General features: G+C 38.9%; 1 long non-coding RNA gene across 1 annotated transcript in view; it reads left to right on the top strand.

Annotated features, from left to right (window-relative positions):
• The window catches only part of LOC307184724, a 565,756-nt gene that overhangs the window by 148,530 nt on the left and 396,069 nt on the right, over positions 1 to 21,157 (top strand). The window contains exon 2 of the long non-coding RNA XR_013827813.1: positions 20,380 to 20,487. This is a non-coding gene — a long non-coding RNA (uncharacterized lncRNA). The remainder of the gene's footprint in view (positions 1 to 20,379; positions 20,488 to 21,157) is intronic.

Below are 21,157 nucleotides of genomic sequence, written 5' to 3'. Positions count from 1 at the left end.
AACATGGTTAATACCTTTTAAACCTTGAATATGGAAATACTATTAGTCATTGTGACAAACAGTATCTTTTGGAGCAAGAATCCTCCTCAAAACATCCCTATTAACCCAAATGTGAAAAAGTCCAGTTGTATGGGTTCACCTAGGTAGTCTGATTGGTTGGTGGAAAAGGATATGAACGTGAAATGAGAAGGCCTGAGTTGTAATTCAGACACCAAAACTGGTTAGCAGAGATGTTTTATCTCATTGATAAAATGAGAAAAATACACTAGGTCTGTAGTTTCTCAAATTTTATTGTCCATAGGAATCACCTAGGGGACTTAATAACATGCAGATTGTAGGGGCCCATTTCCAGAGTTTCTGATTCATTGATTTGGGGTAGGGCTGTAGAGTGTGCATTGTATCAAATTCCTAAGAAGCTTCTAATGAATGTGCTTCGAGGACTATGCCTGAAAAAATGAAAATATACTGGGAAAAAGGACCCATCAAAGATTTAGCATTCTTTAACATTTGCTTCACACCAGCTAAAGCCTAAAACCTGCCTGAAATTCTCTGCCATTTAATAACACTTTCAGGAGATTACCTGTTTTCTGCCTTGGGTCATAATACCATACATTCATACATGTATCAAATTTATGGGCTTTTGTGGAGACCAGTGCTGCCCAGCAGGAGGGAACATGAGCCTGAATTCTAAGGCAAAGTATTAGCCTGTTTGACTATGACTTCATCTCCTTTGACTCCTCAGGTAGATGTTAAAGGTCTCTGGTGCCTTCAAAATAGTTGAACAAGAAGAGGTCCTTCCAATTTTTTAATTAAGCAAGCTTTGACCTTCGAGGCTGTAATTGCTCTTGACATCTAACTTATTGCTTAATTAAAACATGGTGAGATACAAGACCTCACTTCTGGAAAAATAGAGAGTCATGGTCATTTCTATTTTATTAAAGTCCCTCTTTTATCTGAAAGGTATGGGCTGAGGTAATCATAGAATAATGTCCCATTGCAGAGAGAAAGGATTTGGCAGGCACCAACCTGAGGTGAGTCATTATCCTTCTGATACAACTAGAACTTATGAAATTATTAGAGAGAAAAAAAAAAAAACTAAATAATTTTGCTGTGTTATGTCAGAAGAATAAACAATGAAAAATTAAGAATGATGGCATTTCCTTAAGCAATTGAATAGCAATAATTCTTTTCCCCTGCTTTAAAAACAAATGCAAAATGATACCAATTGTCTGTCTTTATGTGTTTTTCTGTATGGCTTCTTAAGTGCCTTTGCATCTGCAGGGAAAAATATTCGAGAAAGCCTTTTTTTGGACAAAGTCATTGAGGGTTTTAAATGAAAACGTATTTAAAAATTAGAAAGCCAACGTCTTTTCCCTCCTCTATTTTCAGAAGAAGGACTTGTAAAAAAGAATGAGGGCAACAGAAAAAGGAAATTGTTAAGTATGGAGTTATGGGTGATTTCTCTAGGTCATCCTGGTAAACTTGGAAAACATTTAGAAGAAGTGTTACTGCACCATTTAATCTACTGGGATGTTACGGTGACTTAACTTGGTAATAGAGCTCCGATTTGCTGAAGAATTGTCAGCCTTCTAGCTTAATTGGTTAGAATTACTCTGAATAAAATTTGTAGTGATAAAATCATGGGGTCCTAACATGTTGGAGTGTGTCTTGGAGATCAGTGATTCCAGTTCCTTCTTTTACAGACACGGAATCTGAGGTGGAGGAAAGGACACAGCAGGCACAGTAGGTAGGAGGCAGAACCAGGTGAATTCAACCCTTTCTGACTCCCCTTCCTCAATCTGGTGCCATTTTTCCATCACTTTACGAAAGAGATACAGTCTAAATGGCCACAGTAGACATCCCCTCTTGGATTTCTCTATTGGGAAAAAGAAACAAAGCTAGTTTGTTCCTAGCAGATGAACGCATACTGTTAAGATGTCTTTTTAATTTAAGTGTGTCTCTGTGTGTGTATATGTGTGTGTATATATTTACAGTATTTGAATCATTTCTTCTTTCACTTAACCATGTTCCATAAGAACCTTCCCAGTGTCATTAATACGCTTTGAAAAAAAATGATTTGGCAGGATTACATTCCACTTTATCACAGGTGATAGTGTATTCTCCACTTATTGGATATTTAATTTTTAAATAACATTTATAGTTTTTTTTTTAATAGTGATGGACACATTTTATAGAAATCTTTGACTGAAATACTGATTTTTTCCTTGGTTAAATTCCTAGATTCAGAATATCTGGGTCAAAGGGCAAAGCCGTTTTTAGGCTTCTGACACCTCTTGCCTTGGGAGTCTTCAAAGGAAGTTAATAAATAGGACCCCTCTTCGCTGCCTGGATCCTGAACAAAGTGAGAATTAAGTCAAAGAGTAAGGCAGGTGGAAGTAAAAGTGTCACATGATTGTTAAGACTAGTATGGAGATATACCTTAGCTCAAGAGCCCAGTGGGCTTCCTAACTAAACCCCATGGTTCAACTTACGGCATGTCGAGGAGAATGAATACCTGCTTCCTATGGGCAGTGCCCTCACAAGAGGAAGAAAGGGAGCAGTTGAAGGGAACGTGCATTATTTCTTTTCCCCAAATTACCAATCATATGTCACTTTACTCACTCTTGGTGCAGCCAGTAAACGAGCAGAGACATCTGGGAGTATCGTGCATATTGAAACTCCCTCAAGAATGGACGAAGCATCTCCTTCCCCTGAATACGTAGCAAGTGGCTCCTTCATTCAACATCTCTTGACTCTACTAAGTGCCAGGTACTGTGCAGAACACTGAAGGGAACCAGATGAATTAAGACACAATCTCTGCTCTTAGGTGACTTCAGTTGGTATTTTTCAAGGACCTTTCACACCCCCAGTTTGTTATGGTTTCTTCATGCAGTGCCCTGTGAGAACATTCAATCTTAGGACTCGGGCACCTATTCTCCTGGCAGCAAAAAGAGGCAGCAGAGAGAACCAGTAGCTAGAACTGTATTGATCATCCATTCCCTCAAAGCAGGATGACAAATTGAGAAATTAATTTTGCTTCAAGACAAAGGATGGTGTTCAAAAGCTATACAAGTACTTGGTCTGTCCAAGTAGTAATGGTAATAATAATAGTAGGAGTTATTATATGTTGAACACTTACTAGATGTCAACCTCTGTGCTAATCCCTTTGGGAGGGTTTCTCCTTGAATACTCTTTATAACTCTAGGCGTCAGGTGTCAAGCTGAGGCTCAGGGAGGTCATTAGTAGCAAGTCCAAGGGTATCCAGCTACCTTGATGATGGGGAAATGAATTGAAATTCAAATTCAAGTGTGTTTAACAGCAGGGCTTGAACTTTTAACTATTACATTTCAGTTAGAGCAAAAGAACAAGTGATTCCACAGATAGGTAGAGCAGTTAGGAAATCTTGGGAGAAAGGGTAGTTCACATGTTCAGACAGATGATCAGTGAGCACCTGGGAGATCTCTCAGCAGGTTGCATGGCTGAGGTGGAAGATAGAAAGGGGAAATTACAGGAAAGATCAGGTCACAGTCATCAGAGGGTTCTGTGGGTACCAGAAGCAGAATTTTCAGGAAGATTGGCTGTAATGTAGACTCTAAATGAAGCAGAAGTTTAGTTCTTAAAACAGGTGTTTTAAGGCTGTACAGTGATTTGAAAATGTATAGTACTCCTCTTGCATTTATCAGGTAGGAAGAACTTTTTCTCTGTCTTAGGTTCAAGGGTTGGGGGTGAGGGTGTGACAATTAAACAAACAAAAGGCAGGGTAACAGGAGAAAAGGCATATAAGTTTTATTAATGTTTTATGTGCACTATGGTTCAAAGTGGCTAGACCGGGGGCTTATATACCATTTTAACAAAGGAAAGGGTGTTCGGGCTTCAAGGGATGATATATTGTGGAGAAGTATAGGAAATATGTGGGGGAAGACTAATGGAAGATAACAGTTGTTTTAGCAAGGTCTGTTTATGCAGGCTTATCTTGGTGCTCTTTCCTCCAGTAATAAGCGTCACTCTCTTTTTCTTGGTATGGGGGAGGGGTGTACTTTCACAAGGAAAAGGTATGCCATCTTCATGAAGAGAGATTTGTGGTCTACTTCTAGGCAGAAAAGGGGAGGGCAGAGAACTCTTGCATCTGTGGATTCTCAGTTGCCTTCAGGGCAGAGTAGTCCTTATGCCAAAGTGGCTACCGCATATCAGAGAGTCTGCAGATGATGCAGGCCATCAGTGGAGTCCATCTCCTAGGATGGCTCTGTCTTAGTAACCTCTGTGGACCCAGTCATTAGCTGGTAGCCAGAGGGAGTCACGGTATCATTGCCAACGTGGGTATGGATTTCAGTGTTCATCACCTGGGATCCAAAGTCACCCTCCCTGTAGAAGGAGGTGAGAGAGGCACATTCTCAGGACTGTCACAGGTATTTATCAGATCATGCTTCAGAGTTAGGGAAGATATTTTGTTTCCATTTTATAGTTAAGAAACTGAGACACAGGGATATTGATGAATTTCCTCCGTTTGAATGCTGACTCTGTGATAGACGCTAAGGTTGCCTGAGGGTGAGTTTCCTCTTTCTCAAGAGGCACTCAGTGTAAAGTTCTGCTGGAGAAGTTTTCTCAGACTCGAATATGCATCAGAATCCCCTGGAGGGTTGTTAAAAGAATGAACCCTGGGAACCATCCCCAGAGTTTCTGATTCTAGAGATCAGAGCGGGGCCTGAGAATCTGCATTTCTAACAAATTCCTAGGTGAGGCTGATACTGCCAGTGAGGGGACCAAACCTCGAGAGCCTCTGTACTCAGTACTTTATGCTTTTCAATTCTCTAAGCATGAGTGTGTGTGTGTGTGTGCGTGCTTGTGTGTGTGTGTGTAATTAGAGGGTTGGAAGGGGGAGGGAGGACAGGGGAAAATGTCATATTTATCTTATAAACTCCCCCTCCTTGCACAGTCCGAACACTGTGCCTGAGCTGTGATAGGTGTGTAATAAATATTTGTGAAATTGAGTTTCTTTTACTTTGGGAAAATTTTGTGAAATACTCAATATAGTGAAAACAGACCTGTCTTTCTAGAGGAAAGACATTGGAACTGACTCATATTTCTGCCAGCAAGGACTTCTCCTTGGGAGAAATAGAAGTTGCCTTTGTCTGTTTTCCCTAACCCTGTGGCAGTTAATCTCTCTCCTGCTTCAACCACATTACTGAAGCCAGGGAACACAAGGGGACAGGAACAAGGTGGCGAACTCAGTATGATGTCTAGTTTGTGGATGCTTCTATTATATATCTATATATATATTATATATATGCTTCTATTGTATATAATAGAATTTATATTATATATAAATATACAACTTATTTATTTACTTATCTTTGATGCATGCAACAAGTGCAAGGGAAGATGTGTTAGCTGCTAGTTTTCCCATCCTTCAGTCGGACTGCTGGGTTTGTTATTTTGTGTAGTCAGATGATAAGCTAAAGGTCCTGGAGAGACTTAATCTTTGCTGCAGCTGCTGCCTGGTGACACCATGACCTGGGAAGTCCTGTCTGCAGTGGCCATGCATAATAAGAGTATTGTGTGCCTGGCACTGAGCTAAGAGCTTTACATGCACATTTTATTTATTAATCACAAAAACTTTATCATGTGGGTTTTATTCTTATTCCCATGTCACCAGTTAAGAGAATTGGGCAGAGCGAATAGAATGGCTTCCATATGTGGCTGGTGAGTGATAGATCCATGATATGAACCCTGTTCTGTTTGGCTACATATCTTTACCTTCAACCAACAACTATATTGCTTCCTGAGTGAGTGTAGATATATCCTACCGAATAGGATCACTCAACCCACCCGGTATACACAGCAAAGGGATAACAGAGTAGAAGGAGGGCAGGTGATTTTCTCTGTGTCATACAGTGAATTAGCAACAGAATCAGAACTGTTTCCTGAGTCGGTATCAATGGCTTTCCTAGTTCCCGTGTTCTTATGCTTAAGCATCGTTATTACTCTGTCTTTGTGCTTCTCTATGACAACTGGGTGTCTTTTAGTCGTCCCTCTCATGACTCAATGCTGACATGATTTCTGTCCCATCTATGCTTACTTAGTCTACAAGTCCATTTTCATTCTCTCCCACCACATAGTCCTGTTAGCCCAGGAGGCCTGAGGCTCTTCAGTTATACACATTTTAATTTCTTCACAAGCCATTCATCCTGGATGTTAGGTCTGATTTAGTAGAAACTTTAGGGTGAGGGACAACACCACCACCTCGCCTATCTCATTGCTAAGGGAATGGTACTGTGAAAATCATGGATAATCATTTGCTCACTCTTCTTCATTATATATAATTATCAAGAAACCCAAAAAGGAACTTGTTGGGACCTTCATCACATGGACAAACATATGATAGCATGAGTCGGACAATGATTGCAATCAGTACACTCACTCATCTCTATTAGACCTTGAGAAAATCTGGACAAGCTAGAGCCAGTGGCTTTGTAATCACATCTTCTAAAGCAAAGAAACTACCTAAATTAAAATAAATTGCTTTTCCATTACCTCCTGGAAACATTGTGTCATCCCTTTCTATTGGTGTCCTGTGAAAGTTAGGATGCCACCCCCCCACCCCCGTTTTGTGTTACCAGAGAGGGTGATACAGTAATTGTGATGTTGATAATCAGTAATATCTTGAATGTGCTACTATTTTGGCTAGTGAGTAGAAAAAAAATGAATTCCAAGCAAGGTTGAGGACTGATTTACCTCATTTCCCACCAAACTCAAATCAAAATAAAATGCCTTCCATGTCCTCTTAGATTCTCTTACTGGCTTTTAATTATTCCAGCTAACATCGATATTCCCTATTCTCCCTTACTATTTCTCAGAGAGACACTGGGGCTTATTAACCATAAGATGTGGGAAGTATTGTTCTTCTAGAGTAGTGTTTTCCAAATTCCAGTACAAGAATGGATGTTTGCATGATATTTACACTAGTGCATGGCAGAATGAATAAATAAATCTGTACGATATACAGATTGCAAAGGTTGTTACTCCCCAATCCCCTCCACGTGATCTCCACTGGGTCTTATCTCCTTCCTCACCACAGTATTTCCACCACCAGGAGCACTGAATCACACAACAGGCATTCAATACAATATCCTTTCAGTAAATGAATGAATGCAGTGTCCTATTTTGGGAAGAGCTGTTCTTTATTCTGTGATTATGTCCTAAGTTTTGGTGTCAAAATATCTTTTTAAAAAGGAAATAATAGTAATAGAAATTATTTTTAATACCCTTACTTGAAAAAACTAAAGGCTAAGGATCCTGTCTTGGTCATCTGAATTTGATTTTTTAAATTTCACTGGGTTGGAAATATAACAACCTGGAAATCACTGGTATAATCTATTTCTTAATGTTAAAATGGGGGGATTGCTGTCCAGAGAGAGAAAATAACTATTCTAAAACCTCAGTAACTAGATTTTTATCTATTCCCCCATACCCCTTTTATAGAATTATAATTATAGGTTGATTCTTTTTCTCCTCCCTCCCTTCCTTCCATTCATTCCTTCATTCTTGTGTTTTTATAGATAATTGTGGTTTTTAAATATCGTAAGCTTCTTGAGAATGTGGCTCATGCTATATTCTTGTTTCATAGGATTAACAACCCCCCATGTTTGGGATGACACTGTGCTTGGTATGCAGCTTCTGCCTTGAAGACTATGCTTAGTGGATACAGATAAAAGCAAGGAACTCTTTTTCTTTTCTTTTTGGATATTAATCCCTTTTCTGATGTATGGTTTGCAAAATTTTTTCCCTATTCTGTAGTTTGTCTTTTCATTCTATTAGTTGTTTCTTTTGCTCTGCAGAAGCTTTTGAGGTTGATGTAGTCCCATTTGTTTATTTTTACTTTTGTTGTTTGTGCATTTGGTGTCCTGTCCAAAAAGTCCTTGCCAAAACCAATATTGATGAGCTTCTTCCCTACGTTTTCTTCTAAAAGTTTTATGCTATCCAGTTTTATATTTAATCCTTTGATGCATTTTGAGTTAATTTTTGTGAGTTGTGTGAGATTGGGGTCCAGTTTCATTGTCCTGCGTGTGTTTCTCCAGTTTTTCTAGCACTATTTGTTGAAGAGACTATCTTTTCTCCATTGGGTGTTCTTGGCTCCCTTGTCAAATATTAGTTGACCATATATACTTAGATTTAATTCTGGGCTCTCTATTCTGCTTCATTGGTCTATGTGTTTATTTTTCTGCTAGTACCGTACTGTTTTTATTGCTATGGCTTCGTGGTATAGTTTAAAATCAGGAAGCTACATGCAGATGAAAAGATGCTCGACATCACTAATAATCAGGGGAAAACAAATCAAAACCACAATAAGATATCACCTCACACCTGTTGGAATAGTTATCATCAAGAAGATGAAACAACAGGTGCTGTTGAGGATATGATGAAAAGGGAACCCTTACACCCTCTTGGTGGGAATGTAAATTTTTCCAACCACTGTGGAAAATAATTTGGAGTTTCCTCAAGAAATTAAAAATAGGCCTATCATACAATCAGGCAATTCTACTTCTGGGATAATATTCCCAAAGGAAATCAAAACAGAATTTTGAAGAGATATATGCACTCCCATGTTTATTGCAGCATGATTTACAATAGCCAAGATATGGGAGCAACCCAAATGATCATCACTGGATGAATGGATAAAAAAGATGTGGTACATATTCACAATAGGATATTATCCAGCCATGATAAAGGAGGATATCTTCCCATTTGCAATGACATGGATGGACCTTGAGCACATTATGCTAAAGGAGATAAGTCAGACAGAGAAAGACAAATATGATATCATATCACCTGTATGTAGAATTTAAAAACTCATAAAAGAACAGTAAAATGGTTGCCGGGGATGGGCGATGGGGGGAAAGATTGATGGTGTTTAAAGGTACAAACCTGCAATTAGTAATAAATAAGCCATGGAGATCGAATGCATAGTATAGTGAGTATAGGCAACACTATTGTACTACAATTTTGTAATGTGATAAATATCACTACGGCAGTCATATTATAATATAGACATATATACTGTATGTATATAAATGTATCAAAATGATACAATGTACACCTTAACTTTACTTCATGTTATACATCAAATTTATTCAATTAAAAATCAAGGAAATCCTATTAACTATCACACTTGTTTCAGAATATAAATGGAGACAAGAAAAAATAAGCCTGAACCTGATATGTAAACCAAGTATTGATAAAAATCTGTTATCTGATCAGTCCCTTGTAGGGAAAGAAATTGATTTATAACAGATCAATTAGTTCATAAAAGTGGAATGACCCATAGAGCATTCACCTTGAACATGGATTTTGAGGTTAGGTTTGAAAAGATGATTGATACCCCCTGCGCACCTAACCTTCGAAAATGAGAAAAAAGGAGACATTATTTCTGGATCTTGTTGAAGCTTGTGATATTGCCAAAAAGGACCACATTTCTAATATTTAAACCAAAGATAAAATATGTAGATAAAAACACCTAAATGAAATGAACTTTATTAATGATGCAATGAACATTAGATAGATCTAAGAAGAAATATCATAATTTACTTTTGTCTAGGCATTTGCTCTAGATGCCTGAGAAGAAATAACAGACCTTTCTTTATCTATATTCTATTACACGTTTTGCACCTTTCCACTTTACCTATTGTTAGTTATTCATAAAAATCTAATTAGTAATTTGGTTGAAAACTCCTTTTATACTAATTGGTCAGAGTGCACATTCTTTTTTTTTGCTGGGGGGTCGGTACATAGGCCTCTCACTGCTGTGGCCTTTCCCGCTGCGGAGCGCAGGCTCCGGACGCGCAGGCTCAGCGGCCATGGCTCACGGGCCCAGCCGCTCCGCAGCATGTGGGATCTTCCCTGACCGGGTCACGAGCCCGTGTCCCCTGCATCGGCAGGCGGACTCTCAACCACTGTGCTACCAGGGAAGCCCCAGAATGCACATTCTTACTAAAACTGACCTGACCTACTAAGGACTGTTTTTTCCCTATCTGGTTCTAATTCCAATTATGCTTTATTTTACTTCTAACTTTAATTGTAATTTCTTACATAAGTTGTCCTTGTTTCATACATATATATAAAACTTCTAATATCTTAAATGGTAGTATAATAGGGAAAGCTTCCACTTTTTTCTTTGCCTTTTTATCTTGCATGCGTTAATTGTGCAAATTAAAAATCACACAAATAAAATAAAAATGAAATTAAGCCCTAATCAACTGAAGGACCAAGTCCCTGTTTTTTCTGCCTGGTTCAAAATTTGCCCATGTTAATAATACCAAGTAAAACAAAATAAATAAAACCTGATAAACTTGGGGAAATTTTTGCTGCAATTTATTATTGTTATATCTGAAACTCTTAAATACAGCCCTAAATGTTGTCATAAGGTAGGTTATTAAGGATAAATCAAGGTGCCAACTTGGATTTCAGTGCAAAATGCCCATATGCCAAAAGGGTGGGGGAGTGAGTAATTTGGGCGTGGCGGCTCCCAGCAGACACATTCAGTATCAGTGTTCCAGTCAAACACTTGGCTATGAGCCTCTGGATGTCCCTTGTCTTCCTCCTACTGCGGAATGTCAGCTGAGGAGAGCCTGTTCTTAATAATAAGAAAAAAGAGATAATAGAAAAGGAAGCAATGCTTCTGAAATTCCCTTGATGCTCTCAGTACAGTCATACCCTCAGGGGGTGAAGTCATCCAGACAGGCTGCTGCCATTTGGGGGACAGAGTACCCCATCCCAGGTCTGCTCACAGGAGCTTATTAAATTCTAGAAGAAAGACAAAGCTCCTTGTGTGTGCTCCATACCAATGGATCAAATGCATTAGGTCCAGCCCGCTTGTGTGCTTCATCCACTTGTCTTGGGGACTGATCTGGCTTTATAGACAGATTGAGGTGTGCATGTGCGCCTGCGTGAGTGCGTGTGTGTGCGTGTGTGTGTGTGTATGTGTGTGTGTGTAAATGCTTGGGGATGGACATGGGGCACATTTATGAGAAGGATGCAGTACGCAACACCAGAGCAAAAATTTCTGGTGAATTTAGAAGAGGTTACGTTTTAAGTTTTACCTTTTATTTACACAGCATATTTCCATTTGCAAAGTGCTTTCACATTGCAATCTCTAATTTAATCCTAGCAAGACTCCAATGATATTACGAAGACAGGCATAATTATCCTTTTTTTTTTTTTTTTTTCCAAATGATACAACTAAGGTTACACTACTTGCCTGTGGTCATATAGTCAGAGTGGCTAAGTGGGATAGTCATGCCTCCAGCATAGGACCCATCTCTAAGCACAGTGTTCTCTGCCTATTCCCAAAATTGCTGACCAGTAAACATATAATAACTAGTTAGTTTGCCTTTTTATTAACTTTAAATTCTGAATATATCAAATAGTTGTGAAATCTGATTTATACTTCCATGGTGAGGGCATTTTTTTTCTCTGGTATAAAAAGAAAATTTTCTCTTAAAGTTGCAGTAATAATACTACTACTGACATTCAAATTATCTTCACACAGATTATCTCTTTTGAATTGCAGAACAACTCTTTGAGATGAGCAGGCAGGACATAGTTCTTATGACAGTTTAGTGTCCCTAGCAGTTCATTTCTTACATATAGGAAGTGTCTCAGCCCATCAAATATACTTCCAGCCTTGGAAAATTTCTCCAACCTTTGTTGGTAACATTGTGTGTTTTCCTCAATATCCTGCAGCCTATATGTCCTATCTTTTGACTGAGTCCTGGCATCCAGTACTCTGAACTTGACAGAGAGTTACACATCCTCACTTATTTGGGGAAAGAGCTTGTTAAACTGCTTTGACAGTCAGAGAAACTGAGACCAACAAAGTTAAATGACTTACCTAGAGCCTGCCTATAACTCCTAACCAATAAAGATGTAGGAACTTTGTCATTATGAAGGCCCATCACGGAGTCTCCCACACCAGAGCTGACATCTGAAACAAACATATTTACCATATGTCTTTGGTGTAGTTCTTACACATCAAATAAGGAGGCATTCTTTTTGGTATAGTGATTTCAGGGGACATTATATTTCTCTATAATAGCTTCTCCAGTGGTAGATTGATAGCTGCAATTCCACCATTGGATAAACACCTCATTTATGTCTTTCACTTGTCCCTGGGAGATCATAAATGTAATTGAGAGGGGTAGATATTAACCTCCTTTTAACCATTACCTAGTTGACATAAAGTTTTCAGTCCCTTTGTGAACGCGATTGAGGAAAGAGAATGTGAGGATAGATCATGGGGGGATGGGGACTCAATGACCATAACGATGGCTACTTATTATGTTACAGGCATGGTTACACAACTCTACATACCTTTTATTATCTACTCTTCAAAACAAAGCAGTTTATAATGCATAATGTCATCAGAAGAGGAAGTCAGCTTATATAGAAGGAATAATTTTTCCAAGGCCACCATGGTTGAAACAGATTTTTTGTTGTTGTTTGATATACACAAGATCATGCCTTTCTACTATACTCTTCTGTCTCAGGCAAGATACATTCAAGGAATCATACAAAATAGACTTTTAATGCGGAAGTAACCATAGAGCTTCCTGTTATTCCAATGGAAAAGACAGATCTGTCCTACTTCTCTATGTAGGCCCATCACCATTCTATAACATTGCCCTAGGACCTAAACTTTTACTTATGTACATATGTTGGCTTCAGACCTGCGGAATTTGAGAGGCTACTCTGCAATTTTTAGAAAGAAAGACCAATAAGGACTGTTTTTTCCACCTGGATGAAGTCACAGAAACATTGAATACTGTCACTGAAGCACAGAGCAATTACTCCTGGAAACTGTTCAGCCCACACCTGCCTCAGGGGCAGGCCTCAATCAAGGGGGAAGTCAGAAATGAGTGTTTGACCTTCCCGGGATTGCTAGTTTATCCTCCCACTTTTCTATGGAGGCCCAGTATGTAACTCACTGCACTCTGTTGTGCATTTCTGCCTCTTTTCTACATGTGCAAAGAAAGGTGAGGTTTTCTAGGAAAGAAACATTAGGCATTGTTCAGCACGTTGGGGAGGAATTTGGTGTTGGATTGGGGTGAAAGGCATCCCAAAGAAAGCATTGTGTTGGTAGGAAGAGCTTTGAACTGGGAATTAGGGGCATCTGGATTCTGGGCTAAGCTCTGACACTGAGCTGCCCTCTGGCCTTGGATAGCCACACTGGGTGACCACACTCCACCCAGCAATTCAGTGTACCCATGGTTCCAACTACCAGTGCTCAGTCCTGCCCTGTAGAAAGCAAGGACTGCCATTGTTGGAGTGCCCACAGAAGTCTCTTCTCCTGGTCCTTCAAAGTAAGTGGACAAATATGACACATAGAGATCATCTCTAGAACTTGTCAACAGAGACTAGTTTTCATGGATTGTGAAATGGGGAGTGACTGCTAAGGGGTACAAGGTTTTTATATGTGGTGATAAAAAAAGTTCTAAGGAGATTATAGCGATGATTGCACAACCCTGTGAATGTACTAAAAACCATTGAATTGGGGTGACTTGTATGGTAGAGGAATTATATCTCAATAGAGCTGTTATTAGTATTTTTTAGAAAGGCCTTACAGATCAGTGTCTAATTTTGTCAGTGTGTCAGCTCATTCTCTTGCCAGTTTTGACCTTGAGAAATACATGCCCTTTGGGACAAGGCTTGCTTCTCCCAAAATAAAGGCAATATATTCTTTCCACCAAATATTTAGGGCAAGAGTACACAGTGGGCTTACTGTTTGTGCAGCTGATAGGTGAGAAAATGACAATTTCCTCTTTGGTATGACTTTAGTCACACTTATCTGGAGGCAAATTAGAGATGATTTGAGGGGAACTAAAAAGGATCATCCACCTCAAAGAACTACCTCTACCCAAAAAAGTCAATTATTCAGTCTCAGGAGATGAGCTTTGCAGTTTCTGATTTCTTTTAAAAATCAAATCTTACCTTGAATGAATACTTTAAATCTTCAACTTAGGGTTAATTGGTTCATCCAATCTGTTCCCTGTATGATGATGGGTGTGGTGTTTCCAACAGTGTTGAAATTCTGGAAGATGTTGAAAAGTGAGGTGTGGACGTAAAGTGGGAGAGAACAGAGAGAAGGGATGAAGGCTGCAAAATCAGTCTTCACTAAATTTTTAGCCCATGATTTAAAGCTGCTGCGGATGCTGAAGGGAGGAGCGATTGAAATTCAGGAGTCAGGATGTTTTTGTTTCACGCACAAACTAGGTGCAAGTTGAAATTGGGAAAATAACACTATTCAGGAGAAAAGGGGTGATTTAATTGGAAGGCTTTAAAAATGATTCACTCTACAGGCGTGTGCCCTTAGAAAATGTGTTTGAATAGGAGAGGAAAGGAGGAAAGGGTTTAAGAAAGGAGACAACGGCAACAGAATCAAGACCAAACCCTTTAAATTAAAGACCAGAAATGTTCCTTTTATCTAGGTTTCCACTAACCTCAAGCTACATGGTTCTTCCTCCTTACTTAGCAACTAGGGTGACTCAGCACAGGATGAGTTGCAGAGAATAGCTGTGTGGGAGATTATTGTTTTCATGCCCAGCTATCCTGTCCCTCCCAACACAAAATATTCTTTTGGGAAGTGGCCCCTTTCACAAACTCTGTTCATAAGTTTCCCATGGAAGCAGGCGTGTTTTCACATGCCCTCCCCGCTGCCCAGAACTGTTGCCTAAGAGTGAACATGTGACTAATCTATATAAAGAAGTCTCTTCCTTAGGATTTCTGGTGCCCAATGCTTGTTCTCTAGTAAATGATTGAGCAAAGTTCAATATAGAACACAATATTATTTTAACATCTAAGTACCCAAAGGGAACTCTGAACAGAATATTTTCAGTTGGCATCTCTAATAAAGTTTGATGTTGTTATTTGCTCTGTGGATAGTACTACATACTTCATGCAATTGACCCCAGCCTCATCCAAAACAAAAACAAAAAAAACACCTCTCAGGCTATTGAGAAATTGATATCACATGAATTGATTTATAATAACCTAAACCACACGCAATAAACCGGTAATTGAATCGAACACATCATAAATATCCACCTTGACTTTACCTCCTGGCTGAGCAGATGATGCTACCTTCAAGTTTTAAATTTCATGATAAAATATTTAAGCTGGTGTAATATAGTAATAGGGCATTAGCATTACGGATAAGATGACTTCTCTGCTGCTTTTCTCCTGTAAGTGAGAGAATGTATTGCTATTACTAATGATATTTCAAGGTCGACATCATAGCAAATGTTAGGCAAATATTTTTGACATAGAAGAAACTACCTGAAGTAGAGAAAAGTCTGGAACCTTCTTCTGTCTCCAACTCTGTCCCTTTCTAGCCATGTGAACTGGACTACCACCTTTCCCCCTCTGAGCCTTGGTTTCCCCCATTATAAAATTATGGTATAAGATTAGATAAACTTTTAGTCGTGAATCTAAACATGACATGTGTCACATAAACTAGGACATTTAGCCAGACAGACTCTAAATATTGTTACTGCTCTATGAATAATTTTATAAAACAATTCACAATTTAGGTTCAGAGGAACTAGTGTGTAAATGTTAGATTTCCCACTTATTAGTTGTGTGACCTCTTGACTAAGTTACTTAGATGATCTAGGACTCAGTTTCCCTGAAATTGAAAGTGGTGGTAAGTCAAAACAGTAATATCTATCTTACAGAGTTCTTGTAGAGTGCAAATGAAGTACTGCATGGCCAGATACTTAAATGTTTATGTTTTTCATGGTAGTAAAAAATGGAAGAAATGGTAACAGTAAGTAGTAGTATTAGTATTCAAGCTGTGATAACAGCTAATGTTTATTGAGCCCTAACTATATACCATACACTGATTTGAACATTATATACGCACTGTCCCATTTCATCCCCGTAACAAGTCTTTCAGAAAGGTACCTTAATTTCCCCACTTTATAGTTAGAGAAAAAGGCTTACAAAATTCAAGTTACTCGCTCCATGACACAGTTAATAAATGGTGGTACTCAGATGCAAGCCCGGGGCAGTCCGAGTCTGGAATGTGTTTTTACCTACAGTGTTATACTGATTTATTCCTCCAAAATAAAAAAGATTCAGATTTATATGTGGAGATTTCTACTTCCAGCAATATTTTTGTTTGAAATGAAGAGTTCCACTAAGAATACCGGAAAAGCTCTACCGTCAAAAAATCTGTTTAAAGATGTTAGAGAAGTACTAAGGCAGGGAGAAATCAAGGGATAAGCCACTAGAGAGAAAAGGAACTCAAAGAACTCAAAGAAGTGAAAGTGACATTCAGCACCTTTTTTTAATTTTTTTGAGGCATTGACCAATTAAACTGCACCTGAAAGGCTGAAAAGCTAAGTAGGACCTTTGAGAGTTTCATGGGGCTGGGGGCCACAAAATGTAGTTCAAAGCCCACCAAACGGATGGTCCTTGGTAGATACTCCAGGTTTTTTTTTTTAAATGGAAATGCATTTCTTTTATTTATTTTTTTATTTTATTTTACTTTTGGCTGTGTTGGGTCTTCGTTTCTGTGCAAGGGCTTTCTCCAGTTGTGGCAAGCAGGGGCCACTCTTCATCGCGGTACGCGGGCCTCTCACTATCGCGGCCTCTCTTGTTGCGGAGCACAGGCTCCAGACGCGGAGGCTCAGTGGTTGGGGCACACGGGCCTAGTTGCTCCGCGGCATGCGGGATCTTCCCAGACCAGGGCTCGAACCCGTGTCCCCTGCATTAGCAGGCAGATTCTCAACCACTGCGCCACCAGGGAAGCCCTACTCCAGGTTTTTAATTGTGGGTTTTTTTTTTTGGCCGTGCTGTGGGTATGCGGGATCTTAGTTCCCCAACCAGGGATAGAACCTGCGCCCGCTGCATTGGAAGTGTGGAGTCTTAACCACTAGACTGCCAGGAAAGTGCCTTAATTGTGAACTCATTCTAATAGTAAGGGTGAACTGGAAATAGATTAATCCTCATAAAATACTGAAGTCTCCCTCTGAATCCATAACTGTATTAAAATAACTTGTGCCAATTCAAACTGCCTGCTAGAAGCAAAAGCAAATATCTGGGGGCAGATAACATTATCCAGAGCCTCAAAGATCCTCTGGGATTGTTCACATAATGAAAATAAAAAATCAAATAAAAAAAATCACTGGTTGTAAAAAAGACAAACAACTTGGGTCACTCAGCACAGAATTGACCAAAGATGATGAAAACATAACAGGACCACAAGAAACTCAGATATTAAGAGTTATGAATTTAAAGTAACCATAACTGCTATGTTCAAGATAGTGAATGACAAGATGGAGAATTTTCATAGAAAACTGATGTGTTCAAAAAAGAATATCGATCTACAAAAAAGAATAGCTAAAAACCACAATATCTCAAATTAATAACACAACAGATAACAGTATATTTGCAGAGTAGAGAAGTGGAAGAAAGGTCAGAAGAAAATATGTAGTCTGAATCACAGACAACAGGATGAAAATGCAGAAAAAAACCAGAAGGGACATGAGGACACAGTGGAAGGATTAAACATAAGCATAATTCGAGGCCCAGAGGGAGAGGAAAGAATGGAGCAGAAGCAATACTTTAAGAGAAAGCGACTTAGAATTTTCCAAAATAAGAATTATTTATATGTGTGTGTATATATGTGTGTGTGTGTGTACACAAATATATTTATATGTATATATATGTATTTTTTTCCATTTTGACACTGAATTATTAATACAGGCTTATAGGCTGGGGTTATTGTTCTCTCTTTAGCTGGAAGAGACCTTTGAGGCAATGAAAATTTCAAACCACTGAAATGACAGTTGCAGAAAGGTGGATATTTAGGGGCTCTGTACTTTAAGAACAGAGGGGCCCTTTGATGATGTGAAATTTGAGTGAATGAGAAACGTTGGGAAAAAATGAGTACCAGAGACGTGATGAAATTTGGCTTCAGAATCCTTGCTCCCTTACATATGTGGAACAGCAGATCATGGTTTTGGGATCAGAAGAATGTGGGGCAAAATCATTGTTTTTGTTTTGAGACAGGAGTAGGGAAGTGCTTACTCCCTACCCACTCCCTCATTGATTGTGTCATTCAGCTTCTTTAGGCCTCAGCTCCCTCAGCTGAAAATAAGAATGACAATGCATTCTTCACAGAGTTTTTTTTTTACATCTTTATTGGGGTATAATTGCTTTACAATGGTGTGTTCGTTTCTGCTTTATAACAAAGTGAATCAGTTATACATATGTTCCCATATCTCTTCCCTCTTGCGTCTCCCTCCCTCCCACCTTCCTTATCCCACCCCTCCAGGCGGTCACAAAGCACCGAGCTGATATCCCTGTGCTATGCGGCTGCTTCCCACTAGCTATCTACCTTACATTTGTTTGTGTATACATGTCCATGCCTCTCTCTCGCTTTGTCACAGCTCACCCTTCCCCCTCCCCATATCCTCACAGAGTTTTTATGATAACTGACAATGTACGCAAAGAACTGGCCGAGAGCCTGACACATACAGTGTGCTCTGTTAATGTTAGTGCCTCCCCACACATTTTTTTTCTTTCCTTTATTAATTATGAAAGTCATTTCTGACTTCCGCGCAGGGTTTCTTGTGAACTGGTCGAGGTAGCAATGGTTTTCTGCCCAGCAGAACCAGAAAACAAGGAATAACAAGGATTCAGTTATAGTTTTATTATCAGCAATATCAATACCTCTGAGAAAATTTGGTTACCCAGATGTCGGGGAAAAAGAGACAAGGCAAGTATTTAGATTTAATAGGTACTTTTTGAAAAGTTAGTGTCCCAATTAGCAGGGAAGGAATCAGGTAAAAGAGAAATCACCCAGTCTTCAAGAACACTAACCAGGAGTCACAGGACTATTTGGGGAAAACCTCCTTTATGATTACTTCTGGTAGAATGGTTTTATTCCATTAGTATATAATGGTGTCCTTTTCTATTTCATCACTTGAGATCGTTCCCTTTCCCTAATAGCAGGTAATTTGATGTTCCTTGTATTCCAGTTTCTCTCTGGTGGCATAATCTCAAAATTCTTATTAAACATAGTGGTCCCATTGGAGTTCATGTTTTCTATATTATCAACCTATCCATAACACAACGTGAAATAACATGCACTAAGCAGTTTTTACCCAAGGATAGGAAAAGCAAAATGGTCGGGAGTGGGGGGTGGTAGACACGACTAATGTCTGTCCTGGGGTGAATCAAGGTCTTCCAGCTGCCCGTATCATACTTCCAAAGGTCCCAAATCATTCTAATATATGTTGTCTTTCTACCATATTTATTACATGATAATATTGTTTTGAGAACTGGATGAGGTTATCACAGGTGAAGTCATAATATAGAAAAGTTAATAACTATTAGTTGTTTTAATGGTGAAGCTTATGATAATGATGGCTGACAGTGTTTTCTAGCAGAAGTTGTAGACGAGCTTTAAGATAAATAAAAGAAAGTTATTCCTCTCCTGTATAAAATATATGAAGCGTGCTGGATAAAGAGGTTCTACAGGTTGAAACTACAGGTTTTGGGAAGATGAAATTAATTGAGACTAACTACTAAACCTGCCACAGGTAATTTAGGGGAGGAGATAACTTTGTCTTGTGATCATGGATTTAAGTCCTCTAGAATGCCTTCGTAGTTGACTGTCCCTACTCTTTGGGATAAAAACTCACTCTCTAACAAAATCTAGACAATCCAGTCAACTTGTACCATGAGATGATTGACAAAGAGTCATTATCTGTGTTGTTGTTTTTTTAATTGAAGTATAGATTTACAATATTGTGCTGTGTTCTTAAATGAGAGATTTTCTCTCTACCTCTAGTAAATTTTGGCTTAAAAGGAAGAGCCAAGATGATAAAGTTGGGTTCATATTTCCTTAGATTTCCACCCACATTACTTTGTGTTCCATAGACATGTTTCTACAGACAAGTTCCATAATATTTAGGAAGCAACAGGGCATCCCTGTTAGAAAGTTAGGAAGAACAGAAAAATGTGGATTGACGTAGGTGATCATGGTAAGATTGGTGATGAAAGGGAAATGTGCTATTCAGTTTGCCCTTCAAGGAGGACTAGTGGCCCTGACTCCTAGGAATGCTGTCAGCAAACAGACTTCAGTTGGTAGTACCTTCCACAGCTGCATCAGCTGTAGAGAGTCAACCTCATCCAACTGCACATCCTTCCTAGGTGGCCCACATCCAATGACTGATCAAGGTTGGGATATAAATGCCTACTCATTTTGGGATAACCTGGGCCACTTTAGTTCTAGAGTTGTCTGTGGGTTTGCTAAGGATATCGTTGGGTCTGTTGCACAGGTCTCTGCTGAATCCTGATTCCTTCCCTTCCCTTCTACAGGTGTTAATTCCAAGGATACCCAACCCCAATAAATATTGCTGCACCTTTAACGGTTTCAGAGTCTGCTCCCCAGAAAACCCAACTTGTGACAGATTTCTACTCTATGGGGTAAGTAGAAAATACCCTGAATTTAAAGTCTGAAAATTCTAGTGCTGTCTGTGCCACTTATTTATGTGACCTTGGATCAGGCATATCACATCTCTCAATGGTAGGTTTTTGTCTCTGTGTTCATGTGTGTGTGTAAAATACAGATAGAAATACCTTCCTCACAGTGTCATGCAAGAAATAAATGAAAGAATGGTGGTAAAAGTGCTATAAATATGGTAGGACAATTTGTAAGTCCCAAAGCATAATGATGACGATAATTACTGAATCCTCATTGTGTATTTCTTTAACCTTTGAGCAAGACCTTTGCAGATTACTGTTCCTGTATTAATAAACGAATGCTAACACATTACTCTCTTGAATGCCCTGGAAAAACCTTTCAAAGAAGTTCTTAAATAGTCATGAGCTTGGAAAACATAGGAATATATGTTTTCCTCCAAATGAAATAGGTAAAAATATAATGGTAAAAAAATGATGGCTAGAACTTTATTGTAATTACCTGTATTTGTATTCATGTAGCACAACTTTATACTCTTTCATCTCAAAATTGAGATTTCTATGCAAGAGAGATGAATACAGAGATCTTCTGTTTGATATTTCGTTTGAATTGTATTTTTCTCTGCCAGAGAAAAGTTTCAATATTTCATATATTGAAGATGCCATAAAGAACAAA

Source organism: Stenella coeruleoalba (assembly GCF_951394435.1).
Source record: "Stenella coeruleoalba genome assembly, chromosome: 3".
Lineage (NCBI taxonomy): Eukaryota > Metazoa > Chordata > Mammalia > Artiodactyla > Delphinidae > Stenella > Stenella coeruleoalba.
The sequence above is the reverse complement of the archived record's forward strand: the minus strand, read 5'-3'. Positions and strand labels throughout refer to the sequence as shown.